Source organism: Camelus bactrianus, chromosome 30 (assembly GCF_048773025.1).
Source record: "Camelus bactrianus isolate YW-2024 breed Bactrian camel chromosome 30, ASM4877302v1, whole genome shotgun sequence".
Lineage (NCBI taxonomy): Eukaryota > Metazoa > Chordata > Mammalia > Artiodactyla > Camelidae > Camelus > Camelus bactrianus.
In genome coordinates, this window is record NC_133568.1 from 29,874,541 (window position 1) to 29,884,016 (window position 9,476).

Below are 9,476 nucleotides of genomic sequence, written 5' to 3' on the forward strand. Positions count from 1 at the left end.
AGTCTGTGGGGACTGTGAGGGCAGAAGCCGATTGGGAAGGGCCGGGAGAGGGCAGGAAGCCAGCTCTGCAGGCCCAGCAGCTCCCTGGCCCAGGGAGGGGGCTGGACTGGCTGTGCTGGCCAAGGAGCCCACTCACCCCTGGGGCCACGCTGCCCATATGCACTGTCCCTTTCTGGTGAGGCTGCTGTGGGCTAGGCCCACTGCACCAGCCTTTCCCTACATGGGCCCCCGGCTCGTCCTGAAGAATGGCCTGAGATGCTCACTGGCTCCAGCAAGTGGGGCCAGCAGTCACTCGAGTGTGGTGTGATGCGGGTAGCCGTCCCTGGACGTGGTCCCCTCGGCCTCATCAGCATCAGGACGAGCTAGAACTGAAAGACTTAAAGCGAAAGCAATTGTTTTGTGTCATCACTGAGCTGCTGGATCAGACCATCCCTGAAGCCTGATCCCCTGGACCTGTCAGCTGTAGGGGCCCACAAATCTTCTTCATTATGTTATCATGTGAGTGAATTTGAATTGACAGCAACCTAACTGATACAGCTGGGTTATGCTGAAAGTGAGAGTTCAGTTTCATAGAGCCTTGGAGAGCCTAACCTAGGCCAAGCACAGCACTGAGCGGTATTATGTCAGGGAAGCCCTCCTGCAGAGTCTCGTAAAGATTTGTCAATTTATGGCCTTGAGAGGATGGCCTTTAACTGGTGCAGCTGCTGCAGCACTACCTTATTTTTCTGTGGACAGAGATTAAGAACTTCAGGACTACATATATATCCTCCACAGGAAATCCAGTTTTATGAGGTTTCTATCTGAAGCCTAACTTTCAGTATTAAAGAGAATACTTACATATTAGTAACAACAACGTTATGCTTTTGAGAGCAAACAGCTGCAGTCCAAAGGCCGACAACCCGTTTTGTAAAATTTTGATTCATTTACTTTTGAAGGAGCTTTTAATTAAAATGTGGAACTCTAGGGAGAACTGGAGTCCTGAGGGACTTTCCTGTGAGTGTTTGCTCTGCGCCAACATGTCTCACCAGCAGAGAGCTGTTTCTGGGGGAAGAAACAATAAACTAACCAAAAATACTCATGATTGATCCAAGCTTCCTCTTTCAGGGAAAAACCAGAAGTTTGCTCTTCCGTATTCCTGTGGAAACCCTCCCAGGTGTGGGGACACGAGGCCTGAGTGTCCAGGGCACAGACGGCCCCCCCAGGGTCCCTGGCCTTGACTCACAGGCTGGGCCCTGCTGACGAGGACCTTCCAGCCCCCGTGGTGAGTCCGTCACCCAGCACCAGGGTTCTGCTCACTCACAGCTGGGAGACAATGATTAAAACCTGAGTTGGTTCATTCTTCTGCATTGGAACTTGAAAAAATTAATTCTTCTTCTTGGAAAAGTACAAGAAATGCAAAACAAAACAAAAACCCTGTGGTTTAGGGAGGATTTGTGCTGCCAACACACTTGAAGATTTACAAGATGCTGCCCTGAAATGCAGGGACCAGCTCAGGACAGGACAGATGGGGGCCAGGGCCCAGCCTGACATGGAGAAGCACCTTGAACGTCCCAAGGGTCCCACAGGCCAAACCTCAGGCCAAAGGATGGACTCTGCAATAGATGGTGTGGACACCGCTTGGAGGGCAGCAGTGGCCAGAAGAAATTCCGGACAGATTCCAGCTGGGAGCCGGGGTCCTCCCCACACAGACTCACTCCCAGCTACTCAGGCATCCGTGGGCGCGAAGGGCTTTGCTCCTGATTCAAGCCCCAGGCTCGTGTGCGACCTCGGAGGTTCGCATCAGGTGCCAAGACAGGTGCTCCTGGAGGGAAATCCATGGCTGCACCTGCCAAGAAACACAAGGAAGCAGCTCCACCAGGCTCCAGGGACCCCTTTCACCGTGACCCCCAGAGCCCTGCCCCACAGGAGCCCCTCCTGGCCACTCAGCCATCCTGCCCACTCTTGGTGGCTCTGACAGGGCCAGCGCTCGCTGGGCATCCAGGAGGACAAGGTCTGCTGCTCTCAGAGGGATGCGTGGGCCCACGGACACTGAGCAAACCCCCCGGAACTCCGGCCAAGGCCCACCTTCTGTTTCTCTGCTTCTCTGTCCGTTCACTTCATCATTTTATTTCATATGTTCTCCCTTCAGCCCTTTCTGGAATCAGGCCAGACGTAAGCCAACCAACAAGCCGGCCTCTTGCAGCCGGGCATGCCCCCGCCTCCTGAGGTCACCTCCGGTAGATGGACCTCATACAGAGAGGCCGGGGACAGGTTCTGGAGAGCTGTTCGGGATCTAATTTCTGTGCTGTCGTCCACGGGAGACAAGCCCGGCCTGTGAAGTGGACCAGTAGCCCAGAGGCTCCGATGCAGCAGCTGGTGCCTATTAGCGCCCACGCCGTCCTCTCGGGGAGAGAGCTGTCACCAGCGCTAAGTATAACCGCAGCACGCTCCACGGCCACAGCCATCAGGAAGTCACCGGAGTTTTCCGCCCACTGTTGGAAGCTGCGTTTGGGAGAAGCCTGTGTTTAAAGGCCCCTAACAGACAGCTGGCAGCGTGGACGTCCACTTGGTCCAGTGAAGCCAGCTTGACAGGCTCATCGGGTCTGGCACTGGCCATCTGGCCGCACAGAGCAACTTGGGCAAAACGGAAAGATGGTCCATTGGCCAGAAGCCGGTGCAGTGACTGGCCAGTTAAGATGCACATCTCTAACACCCAAATAAGCAGGTGTCAGGCCTCCGCTGGAATCCCAAACTGGAGCTTTAAGCTCCTCTCTTCCGCCTGAAGTGCGACACTGGGGACACACAAGCCTGGCTGGGGTTTGGGGGAGGCTGCGGGACTTGGACGGTGGAGGACAGAAGCCTTGCGTTGAGAGGAGCAGACGTGAGCTGTCGGAGGTGGGCTGGTGGAGGCCCGCAGAGTGGGTGGGGGGCGTGAACGGGAGAAACCTGGCTGCGGGCGGCCCTGGTCGGTGAGACTCTGGGGCTGCGGCAGAAAACCCTCTGCGAGGCCCCTGTGCTGGACCTGGTGTTCGTGCTGGACCTAAAGGGCCTTCCGATGGGCCCCAGGCCTGGAGATCGGCCGCAAGAACTGGTGGAGACAAGGCTGCCCAAGCTGGCCACCCCAACACCTCGGATCCCGGGACCCCAAGGAGGGGAGTCAGGGTGGGTGGGGCCTTGGGAGAGGAGCCTTTGTGCCCTATCTGGGTCTCATGTTCCCCCCTCTAGATTTCAAGACTGACAGCCCACCTGGCTCCGAGGCAGGCCAAGGGGGCCAAGATTCACGCAGGCCGACCTGCCTTCTCCCTGCACCCCTGGGACCTCAGACCAGAGCCTCAGACCAGGACTCCCGAGTGGGCAGACTCACCACCCACGCAGTGTTGTCGAGAGGAAATTGATGGGGGTGGTTCCCAGCATCCTCGCCACACTCTGGCTGCTGATGCAGACAGAACGCACGTCCTCACCTCAGGTTCCCCTAGACCTGGAGAATGGCTCCAACGAGGACTGGACCCCTCACGTCCGAGGGCGGCCCTGGGCACCAGGAACCCTGTGCTGGGCAGCGGAAAGGGCTCCTCAGGCCCACAAAGCCCCGGGCAGGCGAGGAGGGAGTTCGGGGGGCAAAGTGGGATGATAAGGGACACTCGCTGAGACACAGTGTCGGCCGGGGTGGACTGTTGCTTTGTTACCGCTGGGTCCCCGTGCAGATGTGAAGCACAGGAAGTGCCGCGTTAGAATTCACCCGTCTGGGAGGAGGCGCAGGTTTAGTTCTCTCCTGAAGTTCAATTTCTCTCTCCTGAGATTCAGCACAGACAGGAATGGAGGAGGCGGGAAAACGGACAGCCCTGTGGCAGTGACTCCTGAGACAGCGGGAAGGAGAGCCAGGCGCAGTCTGACCCGCAGCACGGAGGGCGGGCTCCCCGAGCTGCAAGCCAGGCCTCCAGGCAGGCCCCAGCGGGACCAGAGCACTTGCCGGGGGTCCCACCAGCCTGAAGGAAGCCCTGAATACTGACTGGGGTGCCCCAACCAGATCCCCAGAGGGAAGTTCACAGTAAGCAGACCCACTGTCACGCCTCCGGCTCCTCACTCTCGAAGGCAGACAAACTTCAGAGCAAACTCTCTAACGTGAAAAACATAAACTCCCAGCAAAAGCTTGTGGAAGTAAATAGACAGGGGTCACAGGCACGAAGTATGAACAGAACGCTCTCTGTACAACAACACACACAGCAAACAGGAGCCCTAGAAATTAGAAGTATGGAGACGAGTGTGAAGGAAATCTACCAGGAAGTACAGCCAAAAGACAACGAGGTGGGAAACGGGAAAGAAAGGAAGTCTTAGGACCAGAGCAAAAGGGCTGGTGTCTGGCTCCCAGGAGCCCCAGAAAGGAGAGTGTTTAAGGTGGAAACGAAGAAATCAACCAGCAATTCGAGAACGATTTCTAGGCAGAGACCGAAGGCAGATCCTCTGCCGACCTCCCCATGGACCTGCGCGCTCAGGCAGCAGGAAGGGGCCTGGGAGGAACCGGGGGACACAGAGCTGGGGTCTCGGGGCTCAAGGGCACCGTCAGTGCAGCAGAGTCGTGGCTCAGGAGACTCAGTGGATAACAGTCGCTCCTAAGGGGCCGGAGACTGTGGGGAAAGCAGTCAGGGTCCACACCGCCGGCCACGTCACTGGGGTGGGGTGCGCGGTGGGTGAGGGGGTGCTGGAAACCGCACCTCAAAGGCAGCAGGAGCTGCTGGACTGGGGCACTGGCAGTGCCCGCCCACCAGGCAGCTTGGAGAGCTAGAGCAGGTGCCCTGCAGGGACGAAGGGAGCTCGGGGACGGCAGTCCGAGGACACACTCAGTGAACCAAAACCAAGTCTGCCTGAAGGCGGTCAGCCCCCCAGAGTTCTCCCTCCGCCCTCGCGGAGCGGCACACGGTGCCGGCCGCAAAGCTCAGTGAACGTCGCCCGCTGTGTCCTCCTCACGGGGATCATGGGGGAGCCGTCGCTGGAAATTCACACATTAATAATTAACATCAAACTGTCTTTGCATGCGTCTCCCAGGGACGAGAGGACGCTGCTGTGAGTGTGGGAACTTGCTGGTTACCTCAAGGCTAACGTCCCGCGTAGCTCCTGCCAGCTGTGCGGGCGTGAGTGCGCGTGGCCGGCCCGGGGCCCAGACAGCAAGGTGGCGTCCGTGCCGGGCCAGGGGATTGGGGTGGCGGCTGGCCGGCGCCAAGCCGAGTCCCGAGGAAGGCGAGCCTGGTTCAGAGCGGCCCTGAGTAGCCACGCCCCCTGGACAGTCCAGGCCTTGCTTCTCCCCAGCAGCTGCACTGCCTCCCTGCAGAGCCGTCCTTGGAAAATACGGTTCTTACTGAGATGAAGGGTGATGCTGCCGTGAACACCTCACAGGGTTCGGCGTGAGCGCCTGACCTCTCTTTGGAATTAGCCCTGGACGTGGCGCTCCTGATGCAGGCGCTTCAGGAGCCTGACTCACGGGCCTGGTGCAGGACCCCCCTCAGGGTCCCACCGGCAGGGCTGCAGCTGCTCATCGCGAGGCATCAGACTTCCCAAGTGCTTTAATGTACAGCTCCATGAACACCGCAGGCAGTCTGTGCCCATCCCTCTCCAACCCATGCCTGCGAGGGTCCTAAACAGCCCACAAGGCTCCAGGACCCAGATGCAGCACTGGGACCTGGCTCACGTGGCCTGCACCCCTGCACCCCATGCCTCCCTGTGGGCCCTGCCCCTCCCCGTGGGTCCCACCCCTCCCCGTGGGCCACCCTCTTCCCCGTGTGTCCCTGCTCCTTCCTGTGGCCACCATGCCCCTTCAAGTGCACCAGCTGTGCTGGGAAGCCCCTCTGGCTCAGGAGAATGACGTGCCTTCCCCTCAGAGTCACTCTCTTGGTGACCTGCCTCTGTCTGTCCTACTTAAATCTGCACCCCTGCCCCCAGCACTCCCATCTCCTGATTACGTTTCCCTGTTGCTTTTTTCCCACCTGACAAACGTCTGCTCTGCTCCCTGTCTGTTTCCTGGACCCGAGGTCCCCTCTGTGTCCCCTGGTGAGACCACAGCCCAGACAGTGCCTGGAACGCCATGGGCCTGGATTGCTCACCTGGGCCCCAGGGCTGAGCCCTGCTGGAGGGGCCCGGGCCACCCCACCACACACCCTTACGGAAGCTTCAAGCGTCTGGGCTGCTCGCTGCTTGGGCCCCAGCACCCCTTGGTGGTCTCACAGCCTGGCCTGTCCTGATGAGAAGGGCAGGCCACTTTCTCTTCCGAGATACCGGCGCGCTGCTCTGCTCACGTGAGCACCTCCTCCAGGCCCCTGATCGCACCAGCCCCAGATGCGCCCCGGCCACCGGGAAACAAGCTGTCAGCCCCGCAGAGACCTCCGGTGGCTGGAGTAGAAACTCCACTGTCTCCAGTCCGTCAGAATGGAGGGGGCTGCTCCCCAGGTCTCCACAGAGACCGGCATGGACACCGTGCTCCCGCGCTTGGTCCTGCAGCTGCCCCAGCACAGGCAGCTTCTCGCTCAAACCCAGACCCGACACCAAACCCAGACCCGACAGTGTAGGACGGGCCCCAGGGTGGGGAAGAGGACACAGCGGGACCTGGATGTGGGTGGTGGGCAGCACCCTCATGGGCCCCAGGGTAAGAATCCTCAGATCTGAGACCCTGGGTCCCTCTCCTGAGGCGCGAGGGGACAAGTCTGCTCTGAGCTCCGGCACCGAGCGCAGACTGAAACCAGGGTCTTAGCCGAGGCTGAAGCAGTGCCTGCTGGCTTGACTAGATTTCTGTTAATGCTGAATTTAATCCTATTTGTCCTTTTATGTGTGTATCTTGGTGTTATAAGCTTTTAATCCTTTGGGGTGGGGGGACTATAAACCTTAAGGCCACAACAGAAAAGTAGGCAGTGGAAGTGTCTTGTGCTGTGGCCGACCCACAGCCCAGACCCTGGCAGAGGGGCCTCAGCCCCAGGTGGATGCGCCCCCGCCCACGAAGCAGGAGCCGCGGGGCCAGGTGCCCGGGAGAGTCTTTCCCCTGGACCCGGGTCCGCAGACACGTGACCACCCTCTTTCCACCGTGCGGTCAGTACTCGGAGAGCAGTTTCACCTTGCAGTGTCCCCAGACAAGACAACATTCTCCGCTTCTGAAGCCTGGGAGCAGGTTTCCAGTGGACGGTGGACTTTTAAGGAAACAAAGGCAAATTGCACTCAATGTTAGTTTATACTCAAGTTAAAAAAATTTTTTTTAAGTAGCGTGGAATCCAAAGAGCTTCTAGGAAGGCTCCAGGAATTATAGACTTCTAGGAAATATCAGAAAAATAAACTATCCGAAACGAAAAAGCAAAAGTATAAGAATAATAAATTAAATGAGAATTGTGACACTAAAAAAATCCCAAAATCTAAATGAAGAAGTGAATATGGGACAAATGTGAGCGTGGGGTGTTTTATGAAGGGCTTGACCACATCCTGAGTCTGCGGCAGGTCTGCTGCTACTGGGCCTCCTCGGCGACACCGCGCGGTCCAGGAATGTGGAACAGCTTCTATCTAGGGCAGAACTCAAGTGCAGCCTCGGGCCATCTTGCAGCAAACCCCGCTTTCAGGGAAAGCCGTTTACATGCTGCGTCTCCACACCTGCGCAGGTGAACCCATCAGCGCGGTTACTCTCTGAAGGCTGCGTTTCTGAACACCTGCTCTGTCTTTCCAGGTGAGTCTCCCTCCTGTGGGGACGTGACCGTCCTCGTCCAGCGGAGGCTCCTGCTCATTCACCCGTGTTCCCAGGCACCAGCCAGTATCCCTGAGTGCCTGCTGCGTGTGCAGGGATTGCCCGTGCAGCCGCGACAAGAAAGCTAGCTGACGGGCACCTGTCCTCCCCGACAACAAACACCGTGTTGGCACAGAGTTCCTCCAGGGGGGGTTTCTCCGGAAGGAGTCACAGCGGGAGGGCCTGGAACCATCCAGCTCTGTCTGGGGGTTGAGCAATTCTGCTAGGTCCAGAACCTGAGGTGAGAAGAGGCCAGGAGAGGAGGGTCGGATCTCGAGGGCTCTTCTGCTGAGGCGCCCCTGCCCCGGAGGAGAGCAGGCTGCAGGCCGCTGGGCCGTCGGGACCTGCTCGGGCAGGAGCTGTAGGGCCAGCAGAGCGGGGAAGCCTAACACAGCGGGCGGGGCTGTGGGCGTACAGCTCCCTGACCCCTGCAGGCCCCTGTCCTGAGGACCTCCGGCGCGGACCGCAGTGGGAACTGAGCAGAGCGCAGGGCCGGGGCCTTGTGCTGCGGCCGCATCATAGGGGCTGGGGGGTGGCCAGAGCACGACCTCACTGAGGGGCTCCCCCTGCTGGGTGTGGACTTGGCTTCCCAAGTGAGTTTTCCCCAGAGGAGGAAGGCTCCTCACCAAACGCCCAGCACCAGACCCCCCGCTGGGTGGTGCCTTCCTGCTGCCGTGACTCCACACCGGGCCTAGGGTCATGTCAGGCCTGGGGTCATGCCAGCTCACGGCTGGACTTTTTCTGGTTTCTGCCCAGGTGGTAAAAGGCAAATCATTCAAGAGACAGCCTCAGACTCTGTTTCCAGAATGGAAAAAGTGTCTCCGGTCTAATTTTCTGTGGCGTTGCACCAGCACACGTGCTCTGCTCGGGAGCCTGGACAAAACCGCACCTTGGACAGCCAACCCGAGTGCACAGGAGAGAAGGCCTGAGCGGGCTTTGTGCTCCCAGGAGCTGGAGGAGAGGGCTGGGCCTGCGTTTCTGACGCCACCAGTGGGAGGGACAGCTGCCCTGCCCTGTGTGGTGGGCCTTGGCCAAGTGGCCAAGAGCCACCTGCAGCCTCTGCAGGACCACCGTCCACCCTCGTCCCTGTGACATCACGGGTGCCAGGGCGGGGCTCAGAGGAAGCCCCCAAGAAGACAGCGGGGCCCAGGCTCCTGTCCCCCAAAGGGATGAACCTCATCAACGTCACACTGGGGTCTGAAGAGGCGCTGGACGAGGGGCCTCACTTCCAAGAGCTGGTCAGCAGTTTCTGAGCTGCTGGTCTTTAATGTCTCCGAAACTGGGCAGGTTCCAGGTCTCCCGCAGAGGTTTCTGGGGTTGCCTCTCCAAGGCCGCCTGCTGGTGGCCTGGAAGCCAAGCTTCCCTCTGGCTCAGAACCAGAAAAGCAGGGGCCTGGGAGGGGCGTGGGCTGGGGGTGCACGTCCACCTGGCGTGATCATCGCCCCTGCAAAAAGCGTTAGGCTCTGTTTAAAATGAGGCCGTTCTGCTGAGCTCTGATCTCCCCTGCCAGGCATCTGTGCTGAAGCAAACTGTGCCAGCGTTTGGACTGTAAATGAGAAACTGCGACCTAAAACGTTTTTATAGGCTTAAATGTTTTGGTGAAAACACTTCTCGAGAAGCGTCTATGAGAGTGCGCCTCCTGCGTAAGCCTGAGCTGCTTGGGTCACCCTGCTCGCCCTCTGGGCTCCCGGGCTGCTCGTGTTCTAACCACGTGTTCCCTCCTCAAACCCAGCACCCTGGGCTAACGGGA